Source organism: Armigeres subalbatus, chromosome 2, assembly GCF_024139115.2.
Source record: "Armigeres subalbatus isolate Guangzhou_Male chromosome 2, GZ_Asu_2, whole genome shotgun sequence".
NCBI classification, from domain to species: domain Eukaryota; kingdom Metazoa; phylum Arthropoda; class Insecta; order Diptera; family Culicidae; genus Armigeres; species Armigeres subalbatus.
The window spans coordinates 796,487-812,737 of NC_085140.1; the positions used below are offsets into that span (position 1 = coordinate 796,487).

The window sequence follows — 16,251 nt, forward strand, 5'->3', positions numbered from 1 at the left end:
AATTTTGGCCATAACTTCTGAGCCCATAGTCCGATATGGCCAATTTTCAATAGAAAACAATGGGACAAAATTCGAATGCAACTTAATGCGAAAAAATGGATTAAGGATAAGTGCCGAGTGAGTGTTTTTGGCGGGTTTTGCGCACACACAGACATCACTTCAATTCGTCGAGCTGAGTCGATCGGTATATAACACTATGGTCCTCCCGGCCTCCTATGATAAGTTCGTTTTTGGAGCGAACATATAGCCTTTACGTATACTTTGTATACGAGAAAGGCAAAAATACAGTGAAAATCACTTCTCTATAAATATTGTGCGTTACAACAAAATGATAACTTTCGTGAACATTTTTCAAGGCTTCCACAGATCTGAGAAATTTATCCGCAGTACAAGTAGCACGTGCTATCAAAGCATTTATCGCTACAAACCTCCACGTGGCGGACACATTTTCACAATTATCAAAGTAGCTTTTTTTGCTGCAGGTCTGATTTTCTTTGGCGACTTTCTGGCGCTTAGCTTTGGTAATAACATTTCCTATCGTTTTTGTACAATTTTCAAATGTTCTACAATTTTAAACACTATGAAAAAGTGCACGTTTTGCTAAAAAAAAACTTATTCTTATCTCTTATATAAAGATAGATATATGAGATTTTCTAACAAAAATGTCATTTTTCAGTTCCAAATATCTACTAAACATGCGTTTTTCTGCAAATCAAATTGCCTACATTTAAAACTGTAAAGTTAATGCTAATGAATCATGGAACAAACATTTGTCACTCGTTGTATCTTCCATGGTACAATCGTGAACGTAATGGATGCCAATTCAATTTTTAACCAGTTCAGTAAAAAACAGGTAGTAAAATGAACACGTTAAGGACTTGCGTTGAATTCAATCATAAAACGAGGATAATTTGCTAGTTTTACCACTTGGTTCAGCAATTTATATCATATTCTTATTGCACTGAACAATTTTTTCGCTAATAAACATTGTTTTATATAGTTTTTCATCGAAATAAAAAACATCGAAATTTCGAATGTACGAAAATAGTGCGGGTATTGCGAGAAGATTAAAAAATTCGAACCGAGGTACGACGGTCGACTGTCGGAAAGCTGTTCCGCAAACGTCAAATCACTTGTTGCACGGTAAAAATTATTGATTTATTTTTTCGGTGTGAATGTTGATTATTAAAATCAACGGGAATATGCAACTTTAAACGAGTGTTACATGCCGCTATATTTTTTAAACAAGTTTTATGATACTTTGAAGGCATTTTGTCATATATTTATGTGATTTTGAAACATTTTAGATTTCTTAAAAATTCTCGATATCAAGAAATATCAACACTTTTCGTACAGTGCATGCCATTTTGAAGTTTCCGACACTCAGTCTGCTTCTTCTTCTTTGCTCCGCAAAATTAGAATATTTCTCTTTTCTCGCAATAAAATAAACACTACCTGGTGGTGAAATGAACATCGCTTCTAAAACCCTTTTGAAACATTTAGTTATCTTCGCCGACGACATAGATATTATGGCACGTATCTTTGAGAAGATGGAGGAAGCCTACATCAGACTGAAGAGGGAAGCTAAGCGGATCGGACTAGCCATCAACACGTCGAAGACGAAGTACATGATAGGAAGAGGTTCAAGAGAAGACAATGTGAGCCACCCACCGCAAGTTTGCATCGGTGGTGACGAAATCGAGGTGGTAGAAGAATTTGTGTACTTGGGCTCACTGGTGACTGCCGAAAATGACACCAGCAGAGAAATTCGGAGACGCATAGTGGCTGGAAATCGTACGTACTTTGGACTCCGCAAGACGCTCCGATCGATTAGAGTTCGCCGCCGTACCAAACTGACAATCTACAAAACGCTAATAAGACCGGTAGTCCTCTACGGACACGAGACCTGGACGATGCTCGTGGAGGACCAACGCGCACTTGGAGTTTTCGAAAGGAAAGTGTTGCGTACCATCTATGGTGGGTGCAGATGGCGGACGGTACGTGGATGAGGCGAATGAACCACGAGTTGCATCAGCTGTTGGGAGAACCATCCATCGTTCACACCGCGAAAATCGGACGAATGCGATGGGCCGGGCACGTAGCCAGAATGTCGGACAGTAATCCGGTGAAAATTGTTCTAGATAACGATCCGACGGGCACAAGAAGGCGAGGTGCGCAGCAAGGTGGATAGATCAGGTGGAAGATGACTTGCGGACCCTCCGTAGACTGCGTGGTTGGCGAAGTGTAGCCACGTGTAGCCATGGACCGAGCCGAATGGAGAAGACTCTTATATACCGCACAGGCTACTTCGGCCTTAGTCTGAATAAATAAATAAATAAAACATTTAATTATCTTTTTTCTTAACTCTAGCACTATATATATAATACTAGTTAAGATTATGAGAGCCTTTTGGAAAATCTGATATAACTTTTGAAAAGCTCTTAATTATCAATATAATAAAAAGAAGAAAAAGAGTTTTGAGTTTTTAAAATAAATTTACGTATTCAAAGTTTTATCTTGGTTATTTAATTTGGTTTGTTTCTTGAACTTCCGCTTCACAATCGCACAACTTTTATCATAAATTTGTGAAAGTTTGATACAACTGTTCATTTTACCCTGGGAGCTGCGGACTCGATCGAATCCAATTTTCAAGATATTTTTTTTGAAACTCGCAGATTTCCTCCCGGTGTTCAATGTACACGTTACGATGTACACGATCTCACATTGAATTATCATTGTGTTTATCTTTATAAACTTAATTACAAAGATTTCGTCAATTTACTGCATCGCATAAATTAACGTGTCGAATATTAAATTAATTCATACCCTCCACTTATTTTGAATCCGTCGATACATTTAAAATGACGCCAGAAAATTGAAATTTGTTCAATATGAGCTATATTTAGTATGAGTTGATTTATACGTGTACTTTCTCGGCTGCGCTCAAAATGCATAAAACCTCTCTCGATGCGATGGATACTTTTTGACAGCTTACTTTGGTGATTTTTTGACACTCGTTTTGACTCTATCCGCAGCTCTTAGATTTTACCCCCATACGTGCCTTGTGATAAATAACTCTTTCTCTAACTATGCAAACCAGTGGCGTAGTCATGGGGGTGGTTTTGGGCATAACACCCCCCCCAAGACAAATTTTAAGCATTTTTTTACTATTTACCCCTGCAACATCTTTGTGAAGGTTGTCCTATTTGCCGCTGTGGTTAGAACAAGTTTGAATCAATGTTTTTATGAATTTATTTGATATTTTGGATAGTAATAACTATGTATTCGTTCGGTCCCAGAACCAAAATATTAGCTCAGGTACCTTATTTTATTTCAAGGAAAACGTGCATGATGAACATACGCCTAAATAGTGTTTTAATATAAATATAGCCAACTGTTCATTTTACCACCTCTTCTCCTATATTATGGCGTCATTCACAACATAAAGAGACTGTTTCCAGTTACATGAAATAGGTACATTTATTACATTTTTAATATTCCAAAATTGAATTATTTTGTTTTATATTTCAAAATCTTATCACTAAAGAAATAATCACCCCAATAATTCAATTGCTACGGCTTCACTCTCTGGTACTAACATCAGACAGTGCCAAAAAAATTGTTTTTGCATAATCCGAAGAAACCTTTTTATACTAGTTAGTGTGTTTTGAAATCATTTCAAATGTTTTTTGTTTTTTTTTTCTTGTACACTAAGTTGTAGCGAAAGGCTATCATTTATCTTGAAAACCAACTTTTTTATAGAGAGATTTGATACCCATAATGTTATGTACCAAACGACTCGGCTTGACAAGCTGAAATTTTTTTCTTTACTAATGTGTTCTCTTAATTGAGGATTGAAAAAAGCTGAGGTTATATTTGTATGTGCACAAAAAAACTCTCAAGTGTTTCTTGCGCGAATCATAGGTGGATAAATCAGGGGTTGTTTTTTCAATTATAGCATGTTCGTACCAATCATGATTTTATATTAACCGCCGTTTGTATTAACAATCGGAATATAAACCACCATTGAAAGCATTCTTCACATTAGATTTGTTTTATTACTCACTTTTTCTCATAGGGACTACGAGCAACAAATGATTTTCCCATGGTTCATTAGCTTTAACTTTATAGCTTTAAATATATACCCTATAGGGGTAATTTGGTTTGCATAAATTTGCACGTTTAGTAGATTTTCAGTACTGAAAAATGACGTTCTTGCTAGGAAATCTCAAATATTACTTTATATATCAGGGCTTTCTAAAATTACGTAACGCTAAATCAGGTGATTTTGGACCCCCACCCTCCCCTTCGTAACACTTTTTGTATGGAAGGTTTAATTTTTTTTGTATGGATCGTAACGCTCGGTTTGACCCCCTCCCTTCCCCTTCAGCGTTACGTAATTTGTGAAAGGCCCCTAAGAGATGAAAATAACATTTTTTTTAAGCAAAACGTGTATTTTTATAGCGATTCAAATTGTGTTCGACAAATTGTGGAAAATTGATAGAAAAAAATATTTAAAGAAAAGAGATTTCAACTGCATTTTCATTGAAAAATTAATTAAATTTTGACCATTGAAGTTTAAAGATAGACCTACAGTGTCTTCAGTCAAAATTTCTTATGACTGTCTCTAAAACATTGCTGAACAAAGTGGTTTTTTAAAATCGATAATAAAAAAATAAATTTCTTTTCTCACTTCTAGGTGGTCAAAATAGATATATCCAAAAAAAAACAGAATATTTAGTGTAATTATAGATGCCAAAATAATTTCGATCACGTTTTCCCTAAAAGGAAACAGTGTGCGACGATCTATCGACAACGCAGCCGGATACCTTACGTATCAATGTTTGTCATTGAGACAGAAGCCAGCTGTTAGCGCAAGGTAATTTACTTTAACCCTTTCAGGATGGATGGGTCATATATTCACAGCGCGCTGGGCAAATATGACCCATTCGTCCTGAAAGGGTTAAATTATGACCAACGAAGCAATAGATGCTGATGTTTCATTTGATTTTATATTTGCAAGTGATTTAAGTTAAATTTACGAAATCACTCAACTTACATCGATTTTGATTAGTGGTAAGGCAAATATTAAAAAGTCTAAAATTGTTGAAATAAGACGTGCTTTTGAACAGTTTTAGCTTATCTCAATAAAACGGTTCAACTGGATTGAGGGAGCCTGTCGAATATACATAGCGTACGGTGCACAGTTCGAACAAAACCTATTTACACCGCCACTTCTTGGAGGCTAATATGTTTAATGGAAAATAAAAAAGGGGCATCACGGGGGAATCGAACTTACACCGCCACTTCTTGGAGACTAAGTCGAGTCAAGTACGAGACACTGAAGACGACCTTACTGTTGAGGTCGAAATACGTATTTGTCAAGGTACAATCAAGTGGTGGAATTAAATGGGATGGTACAAACTCGTCTTATGACAAGTGAAGACATTGATCTAAAAAGCTCAAAATAATATTCCTAACATGTTTCACCCTCTAGCACAGAGAACAGACATGGATCCTCGTACAAAATTTTGTTAAAAACGTGTGTAAAGATTTAAATCGCACCTCAGCGCCGCCAACGCAGGTCGGGTCCGTCGGGTAGACCCCGCACTCGCTGGCTGTGTGCAATCGAGGAAGATGCGCATACGACCGGCGCGGCGTGCAGGGAGACTGGCGACTGGCGGCCCAAGAATGAGCGACCTGGAATAAGACATTACATTCGGGTTTGCTCCGGACAACACGGAGTGTATGACCAACCTAGGCATGGGTTTGCTTCGTAGATTGGACACTATTATTTTCATAAATTATTAACAGATTATGAGAATTCTGTTTGAAACGGTTCAAGATCGGTTGGATTCGATTCTGGTTTCCTTCGACTGACTTCACTTTTGCGCCAAGCAGACGATTAAATCGTTTGCTTGTGAAGCAGCAATATTTGTATGCCCGGCGAGACTCAGGGCGAGTCCATCAAAACACGCGGAAATAACGAAAGCGAGTCCGACCTATCCGACCACAATTTTCCACCCAAACGGCAAAGCACGCGAAATCCCTCTAAAATACCCAAAAATCCACTAATCCCACCAATCAAAAAACTTCCTTCCTCTAAAGTGATTAAGCAAACATTCAATTCACAGGTGTATTGTCAAGTTCTCAAATCCTCTAGCTTCTACTTAACAGATTCCAATTGGAATTTCTGCGCACGGCCGTGCTTCTAGGCTTGGTCCCTTTCGCTTTCTACTCTACTGTTTACATATAGTATAGATAGATCTGACCTTGAATCATGCTCGCTCAGCTCGAGCTCAGGTTGGTCCAACGATGGATGCGGTGAAGGCGTAGCGGAGCAGTTTCGGCGGAGTACGCCGCCGATGCGACGATGGCTCGCTGATAAGTACGCCGCCGGTGTGACGACAGATGGTGGTGTGAGTGGCGAGTTCGCCGCCGGTGCGACGAAGGCGATCAAGCTGTGTGCGTGTGCGACGAAAGCTGTTTCTTGCCGTCGGAGCGACGAATGCTGTGTGTTGGCGAACGAATCGTGTCGCCGGAGCGACGATGGCTGTCCGTGTGGTCGTGAGTGCGATGTCGGTGCGCCGAAGGGTATTCGCGCGGTAGTGTGTGTGCTTCGCACGATGGCCAACGTGGCGGTGCTCGTCGACTGGAGATCACCCAGCGATGCTGTGGGTGGTTCGCTTGAGCTGTAGTGTGCGCCGACCCTACCTAGTGCCGATCGTTTGGACGTCGATCTGCCAGCTGTCTCGAGGCCAACGAGAAAGGAGAATGCGTCCGGTTGTTGGCTACCGAAAAGCGATTCTCGGGAGATGTGGTGTTCTCCCTGGCCCGTAGGTGCGACGATGAACCACTGGCCCGACGATGAGGCTTAAAGCCTACGGGCCCCACGGGCTCCTTCATTCGGTTTATTTCCCTTTGCATCTCCTTTTCAATCGCCGGAGACCAACGATACCGTGGCGGTCTCTTCGGTTTTTCCCCTTCCAGAATTTCTATTTTGTGCTGCAGAACTGTTGTTCGTCCAAGCTGCCCATCACCCTGTAGATTGCTTACAATTTCCAAGAGTTCACGTCTTTGACTCTCAGTAAGGTCATGTTCGGTTTTGATACTGGTTAGCTCGCAGTTCTTCGGGGTTTCAATTGACGGCAAATCTAGACTCGTATCTTCCTCAATTCGAATTGGTGGAAGGACGTCAGTGGATTGTTCGAGTACTAGATTGATCTCGACATTTTCTTCCGCAAAATATTGATCGACACAATTTAGGCCTAGTCGCTCGACACCGATAGAATTTGTTTCCAGTCGTGTAAGATTTCCGTTTCTCTCTACAGCTGGAGTTATTTTGAAAACCTTCCAGAAGTCATTTCCTAAAATTAACTTTTTTGCTAAATTGGGAACAAACAAAGTCGGAATGACCTTTGTCGTGCCTTTGAAGGTGTATGGAATGTGGACGATACTGACACAGTCATGCGGGGTGCCATCTGCAGTTCTGATTTGCAACTTCGATGGGGTCTTGAGAAAATTATGCTTTTCCAACAGTCTCTGATCGCTAAGAATGCTGGCTGCGGCTCCAGAATCCAGCAGTCCTTTTAGCTCTGTCCCCAGAATATTGACTGTCAGATATGGACACCGATTTTCTTTGACGTTGATGGTCATTATGTGCGGAAATTTGTCATAAACAGGTTGGTTGGGAGTCGAATCCATTAGTGGGGAAGGGCTGCTCCCTGGTTCCCTTCCATCCGCTCGTTTTTGCTTCGGGTTGCGAATAACGATGATTACTGGGACAGTTCATCACGACCACTTCTGGCTGTCCGCAAATGTGGCAGAACAAGCGTTTACTCTTAGAGCAGTTCCTCCAGAAGTGTCCGAATTGACGGCAATTCCAGCAGAGAACAGTGTTCTGTTGTGTGTTTGTTGCCTCGGCGATATTTTCTCCTCGTTTTTCTGGGTTTCGAGAAGTTGGTTGCCTATTTCGGGTGATCGCGTTGATTTCAGCTGCTTCGTCTTCCTCCGTACATTCCTGGTTCTCTATACAATGCACGTTGTATGGTCGGCCTCTTGAGGCATACGAACGATACACAGATTTATCAAGTTCGTGACATAGATTACACAAGGTCTCGACATCCAGAGTGTCCGTGTCGATGAATGCTAAATGAGGCCTATACCAATCCCGCATATTATCGATCATGATATTCCGCTTTGATCTTTCTGACAATGGTCTCGACAATTGCTGACACAGGCGTTCAATTTCACCCATAAATGTGACAAACGTTTCATTTGGCGCCCAACGTGGGGCATTTTGAGAAATTAGGGCGTGCGAACAAATTATAGAATTTTGAAATTGAATTGGAGTATAAATTGTGCTTGCGAGTGCATTTAGGCTAAGACTTTTGAAAATTGAATTGGAATCATATTTGAATTTGCTTATTATTAATTAAATTATTTTCAGAACTCGTAAATTAGGATTAGTACTTACATTTGGTTTTTGGTTGAAATCGTCGAATTGGGATACGTTAGAAATTCGCTGGAATAATTTATCCATCGTCGTGTATTCGGTTGAATTAATCGGTCATACCTAAAATAATAATCTAGTATAAGTGAATTGCATTTTTGAATTGAGTTTGAAGTTATTTAGTATTAAGGGTGTTGGAATTCAAATCGTTTATTTTTCTTTATTTTTCAAATTTCAATTGATAGCCAAAATGGCTTACGCTTCTAGCCATGCAGGCCAAGGATCGTACATCAATCCCAATGATCTTTTACCGGACGAAGTTCAATATGAGCTAGAAATCCGGAACATTAATATGTCTCGCGCTCCCATGGAGGATCAAAGGGGAGAGTTGAGAAAAGTGCAATTGGATGAGTTACGTAACCCCAGAGTAATAACAACACAAAGAACAATAGAAGATGAGTTGTCTGTGGTACAGGTCAAATTAATTATGATTAGACAAGAGTTAGAAGTTCAGGGGAGGCAAGCTCTAATTTCAAGGCTTCGCCATATCCGTGTGCAGTGAATCGTCTAAACGCATACGACGAGAGACAGGTTAAGATGAAAGAAGAGGTTCTCGACGAGATAGAATTCCTCCTAGATACTTTTGGTAATCCTGAGGATCGAGCTCGAACGATAAATATTTCTAACAGCCAACGGACTATGTTATATAGAAATACGGGGCGATTCCTAGGAATCCCTTGTATGAGTTTCCACTACCGAGCAACGAACAAAGGCCGTTAGAGCTTGGAACAACAACCACGGCGAATTTGAGGGATAATGCTACGGAATTTCAAGGGACGCAACTAGCACCTTAAAGCGTCCCAGAGTGGGATTTTACCGAATTCTACTCAGGCAACGAACAAAACCTTGAATCCATTTTTGAACCAGTCGATTCGTTCGGATGATTCGTTCCGCCCATTATTCCAAGCTACTTGTACTCAAACCCTTCCGTCAACAACTTTACCTCCGCCTCCAATCGAAGGTTCTCAATCGCCTCCAACACATCGGACACCCCCCTCGTTACCACCACCTTCTACGGGAAATCAACCACCTCCGCGCCAAGCACCCTATGAAGCTCCGGAAGAAGAACAGAGTCCCGCTACTCCAACCATCGGTGATAATACTAGACTTAGGGCCGAAGTCAGCCGGATTGTGGAAGACGTCTTATCGAATCAACTGGAGAATCTCATGATCCGAATTTCGCAGGGAATGCAGGAATTTCAGAGAAGAGCGGTACCAATGCCAGATGTCGGGGCTGGAGATAGGAACGTCACTCGAGGACAGGAGCAACACCCTACTGTTAACTACGAGCAGTCAGGACGTCCAGGATGGGCCTCCGACGGGAGACAGTTCCAGCCGACCCAGACCATTGAACCGATGAGCAACCGAACGAACAACAGAACATCCACACCGATTCAACCGATTAATAGAAGAGAGCAACCTACACACTATTCGCGAGCTGAAAATCGGGTAGACCATCGACCGTTTGATCAGTTTAACAGTGAAAACCGTAATTTTCAGAATCAACACAAAATACCCATAAACAAGTGGCCAATCAAATTTAGCGGGGAACCAAGGGGTATGTCCGCTGAGGAATTTCTGAAGAGAGTTGACGTTTTAGCTAGAAACAATCAAATTTCAGAGGAAGAACTTTTGAGTAAGGCAAATTTCTTATTTCGACCTGAATCGCCTGCTGAAATTTGGTACTATACCTTCAGCAATAAATTCAATTCTTGGCAGACTTTGAAGCATTATTTACGACTTCGATTCGAAGTTCCCAACAAGGACAAAGTGATAGAGAGGGAAATCAGGGACCGGAAACAAATGCCGAATGAAACGTTTGTCACATTTATGGGTGAAATTGAACGCCTGTGTCAGCAATTGTCGAGACCATTGTCAGAAAGATCAAAGCGGAATATCATGATCGATAATATGCGGGATTGGTATAGGCCTCATTTAGCATTCATCGACACGGACACTCTGGATGTCGAGACCTTGTGTAATCTATGTCACGAACTTGATAAATCTGTGTATCGTTCGTATGCCTCAAGAGGCCGACCATACAACGTGCATTGTATAGAGAACCAGGAATGTACGGAGGAAGACGAAGCAGCTGAAATCAACGCGATCACCCGAAATAGGCAACCAACTTCTCGAAACCCAGAAAAACGAGGAGAAAATATCGCCGAGGCAACAAACACACAACAGAACACTGTTCTCTGCTGGAATTGCCGTCAATTCGGACACTTCTGGAGGAACTGCTCTAAGAGTAAACGCTTGTTCTGCCACATTTGCGGACAGCCAGAAGTGGTCGTGATGAACTGTCCCAGTAATCATCGTTATTCGCAACCCGAAGCAAAAAACGAGCGGATGGAAGGGAACCAGGGAGCAGCCCTTCCCCACTAATGGATTCGACTCCCAACCAACCTGTTTATGACAAATTTCCGCACATAATGACCATCAACGTCAAAGAAAATCGGTGTCCATATCTGACAGTCAATATTCTGGGGACAGAGCTAAAAGGACTGCTGGATTCTGGAGCCGCAGCCAGCATTCTTAGCGATCAGAGACTGTTGGAAAAGCATAATTTTCTCAAGACCCCATCGAAGTTGCAAATCAGAACTGCAGATGGCACCCGCATGACTGTGTCAGTATCGTCCACATTCCATACACCTTCAAAGGCACGACAAAGGTCATTCCGACTTTGTTTGTTCCCAATTTAGCAAAAAGTTAATTTTAGGAAATGACTTCTGGAAGGTTTTCAAAATAACTCCAGCTGTAGAGAGAAACGGAAATCTTACACGACTGGAAACAAATTCTATCGGTGTCGAGCGACTAGGCCTAAATTGTGTCGATCAATATTTTGCGGAAGAAAATGTCGAGATCAATCTAGTACTCGAACAATCCACTGACGTCCTTCCACCAATTCGAATTGAGGAAGATACGAGTCTAGATTTGCCGTCAATTGAAACCCCGAAGAACTGCGAGCTAACCAGTATCAAAACCGAACATGACCTTACTGAGAGTCAAAGACGTGAACTCTTGGAAATTGTAAGCAATCTACAGGGTGATGGGCAGCTTGGACGAACAACAGTTCTGCAGCACAAAATAGAAATTCTGGAAGGGGAAAAACCGAAGAGACCGCCACGGTATCGTTGGTCTCCGGCGATTGAAAAGGAGATGCAAAGGGAAATAAACCGAATGAAGGAGCTAGATGTGATAGAGGAGTCCACCTCAGATTGGTGTAACCCGCTTCTACCTGTGAAAAAATCCTCGGGCGAATGGCGACTGTGCCTCGATTGTCGACGGATAAACGAGGTCACGAAGAAAGAAGCCTACCCGTTTCCTGACATGCAGGTCATTTTGGGTCGAATTGAAAAGGCTAAGTACTTTTCGATAATCGACCTGTCAAAAGCATATTGGCAGATACCATTGGCCCCCGAAAGCCGAGACTACACCTCGTTCAGAGCAGGAAAGTCCCTATACCGATTTAAGGTTATGCCGTTTGGACTTACCGGAGCGCCGGTCACACAAACCAAGCTCATGAACAGGGTTTTAGGGTTCGACTTGGAACCACAGGTATTTGTATACCTTGATGATATTGTCGTCACATCCAACAGCTTGGAACAACATTTTCAACTACTTCGAACGATAGCCGAACGATTGAAAGCCGCAAACTTATCAATAAGCGTCGAAAAATCGCGATTTTGCCAAAAGAGAATCTCTTATTTGGGTTATATTTTATCCGAAGAAGGATTATCCATTGATAGCGGAAAATTGGATCCTATTATAAATTATCCTGCACCCAGAACCTTAAAAGAGGTCAGGAGACTGCTAGGAATGGTCGGGTTTTACAAGCAGTTCATTCCAAATTATTCCACCATTCTTGCGCCGATTACAGACCTCCTGAAGAAAAATAAAATAAACTCATTTGGACCGAAGAAGCTGATCAGGCGTTGATTAACATAAAAGGGATACTCACTTCACCCCCGGTGCTGGCCAATCCGGACTTTAATCAGCAGTTCGTCATCGAGTCCGATGCTTCAGCGGTCGCAGCCGGAGCTGTTTTGGTCCAGTATCAAGAAGGAATACGCCGACCAATCGCATTTTTTTCCCGCAAATTCTCGGCCACACAGATGAAGTACTCCGCAACAGAACGGGAATGCCTCGCCGTTATCCTCGCCATAGAGAAGTTTCGCCATTTTGTCGAGGGAACCAGGTTCCGCGTAGTCACCGATGCGCAGTCATTGCGATGGCTGAACCAGATTAGCGTTGAGGGGAACTCCGCGCGTCTTGCAAGATGGGCGCTCAAGCTGCAACAGCATGATTTCACTCTGGAGTACCGGAAGGGGAAGCTGAACATAATTGCGGATGCGTTATCGCGAGCTGTCGAAGTAGACGTTCTGGCCGTGGATTTAGATCTACAACAGTTGAAGAACAATATTGAGACAAAATCGGAGAAATATAAAGACTTCAGACTCGTTAACGGGAAAATTTACAAATACATTCCCTCGGGGCGGTCTGAAGACCCACGCTATGAATGGAAACTCATACCACCAAAGGCTGACCGAATAAAAATATTGGAAGCTGAGCATAATATTGCACATTTCGGATACTTCAAAACACTACGAAAAATTCAAGAGCGATATTACTGGCCAGGCATGAGTGTAGAGGTCAAGCGATATTGCAAAGGGTGTGACGTATGCAAGACCTCCAAATTTCCAAACAGTGCCCGCATTCCACCTATGGGTAGACCAAAAATAGCTAGCATGCCTTGGCAAATGATTTCAGTCGATTATGTGGGTCCGTTCCCAAGGTCGACAACTGGAAATACAACTTTACTCGTCGTCACGGACCACTTTTCCAAATTTGTTTTGATACAGCCCATGCGAGAGGCTAAAACTGCGACATTAGTGAAATTCTTAGAGTCAATGGTGTTCCTTATGTTTGGCGTGCCTGAAATATTAATATCGGATAACAGGCCGCAATTCAAATCAGGTTTATTCAATGGACTAATGACTAAGTACAAGGTTAGTCATTGGAAAAACGCGAGCTATCACCCCGCCAACAACCCTACCGAAAGGGTGAACAGGGTAATCGTTGCCGCCATCCGTTCCTATCTGAAAGGAGGCGATCAAAAACATTGGGACGCTCACCTACAAGAAGTGGCAATGGCCATAAGGACTGCCGTGCACGAATCTACCGAGTTTACACCCTATTTCATAAATCACGGGAGGAACTATATAGGTGCTGGAGACGAATACCAAAGAATTCGTGAAACTTCGGACGATTTAGATTATGACACGGTGGCACTGAACGAAGAGATGAGACAGGTTTATGAAAAGGTTAGAGGTAACCTGAAGAAAGCGTATGAAAAGTACAGCAAATATTATAATCTTCGAGCCAGAGCGGCGGTTTCAGATTTCAAAGTGGGAGAGATTGTATTGAAAAAGAATTTCTTTTTGTCTAATAAGGCAAAGAACTTCAATGCAAAATTAGCCGATACGTATTCGCCCGCGAAAGTGGTAGCAAAATTAGGCGCTCATTGCTACGAGTTGGAAGATCTGTCGGGTAACCGATTGGGAGTTTTCCGATCGGCTGATTTGCAGCGTAAATAAGAAATACATCTCTCCTTAAGCTATGACGGCGCATACTGGAAGGATGCGCATAAACAAATCATGAGAAACACTTTAGAAGGTACCTTCAACTCCAACGTCGAGATGTCAGTACGCTGTTTCCTCCGTTGTCGAGCTCAATTTCAACAGTTGCAAGCAGCATTTGAGATCGCTTAAAACCAAAACAATCCATTAGCTATGTCAGTGCACCGTTGTGTGGGTGCACATAAACAAACACAGAAAACCCTCTATGAGGCACAACACTCCAACGTCGAGAGGTCAGCTCGCTGTTTCCTCCGTTGTCGAGCATCATTCCCAACACTACAGTGATGATTATCTCATATTACTTGATACACAAATACACCATTCCCAAGCTATGTCGGCGCACCGTAATTGAAGTGCGCACAAACCAAAACAAATCAAACACTTTAAGAGGTACCAACAACTCCAACGTCGAGATGTCAGTACGCTGTTTCCTCCGTTGTCGAGCACTAATTCCAATATTAGAAATTTCGGATTACAGCGATTAGACCGTGATAATCAACACTCCTTAGGACTATTACCATGCGCATCAACGATCATAAATACAGAAATACACTGGGAAGCACACAAATCTACAAACCGTTGATAGTAAGGATAGAATAGTCGAAGACAACGAAATTCACATGCATGCAAAGACGATTCACTACGCAGAAGAGCCATTGGTTATCCATTACTGGTATCCATAACATTTGATCACCAACACTTTGTAAATATCACCACTTTAAATTTCGTAGATGTGTATGTAGATAGCTAGCGTTTAGATACGATAGGTAAGGTTTGGGATTTCGGTGACCTTGGACACTTGAATTTTTGTATATTTTGAGTAGGTAGTATTTTTTTCATCTTCAAATTGTAGGCTTAGAACTAGAATAATTTTCGTTTTGTTCATAAAAATAGATCACTAAATACCCAATTTCCAATAGACCTTTCACGATACTATCCACACAATTAATTTTAGATTCCATATCCGCACTCTAGGAAAATATACACAAGAGAACCAAAACAAAATACTGTATGCTTCTCAAATATTTTTTTTTCATAAACCTTCTTACTAAATTTCTTCACCAATTCAGCATGCCACTTCACTTAAATCATAATAATATTTTGCCTAAATATATATATGTTTAACTACAATATAAATGTAAAATGCTAAGAATTTAATTATTTCGCGTCGAACCAGCGATGCCAGATTGCTTCAACATCAATTCCGTAGATTAACTCAAAAATTTTGGCCAGCACTATTTCGGCGCTCATCCACAATATAAGATAACAATAAGACCACTAACCTTCAACATTTATAGTTACTTGTCTTGTTATATCCTAATTTTAATGAAAATACAAAAACGAAAGAGATTGCTAGGCACGGTGCCCAATACAGATTTCCACACTCATCATAAAGGCAATTGGCAGTTGCTATATATATTTTTGAAAGAAACTGTTTCCAACGCTGAGATTATCATTTCCACATTTTATTTATAGAACTTTTATTGACTCAACATAGAATCAGTTTAATATGATGGACTTCCTAATTTTCAGGACAACTCCAATTATAAAGCTGATTACTTGGTTCTTTAGTGCTAATAGGTTTGAGCATTCTTGAATATGGACCCTACATGGGAACAATCCCGATAAAAATTTTCCTATTTTAAAGACGGAAATGCTCCGATGACAATCCGTAACTACGAAATAAGCAAGGATAGCGTTGGGCCGAGCCCATTGTGTTGGGCCTAAATTGGATTGCTTCGCAAAGGTGTATAAGAGTAAGACTGTACAGATAGAAAAAAAACTGGATCCTTTCTACTGATTACACCTGTTGTAGTGAATCCAGTTTGGCTATGTACATAACTGGCAGTTTAGTTTCAAATTTATGCAGATCTCTCTTCAGTTTAGGCAGATGATGAAGTTTTCATCACTTAGGAGATCATTTTGACCATTGTAAATTAGTACTGGCGGTGCAAGAGTTGTGATAATGTTCGTTCACCAGCAATTTTGACGTAATTAGTTCATTCATAATTTAGCCAATACAGAAGTTTAACAAAACCCTATTTTGACGCTGAAATCAAGTTAGCAACCAAGAAAATTCCCTAAAATATCGACATTATA

At 41.2% G+C, this 16,251-nt stretch overlaps 1 protein-coding gene across 5 annotated transcripts in view; it reads right to left on the bottom strand.

The window, feature by feature from the left end:
* Positions 1-15,325, bottom strand: part of LOC134217381 (pyrokinin-1 receptor-like) — a 213,823-nt gene extending 198,498 nt beyond the window's left edge. The window contains exons 1-4 of one of the 5 annotated variants that reach the window (XM_062696119.1): positions 15,201-15,325; positions 14,193-14,278; positions 12,474-12,912; positions 8,477-8,575 (exon numbers count right to left, since the gene is read on the bottom strand). The gene's annotated coding sequence lies outside the window, so the exon portion shown is untranslated. Of the gene's footprint in view, positions 1-8,476; positions 8,576-12,473; positions 12,913-14,192; positions 14,279-14,728; positions 14,890-15,192 lie in introns of those variants that run through there. The other 4 variants (XM_062696122.1, XM_062696120.1, XM_062696123.1 and 1 more) reach the window with 4 other exon arrangements.
* Positions 15,326-16,251: the final 926 nt, after the last annotated feature.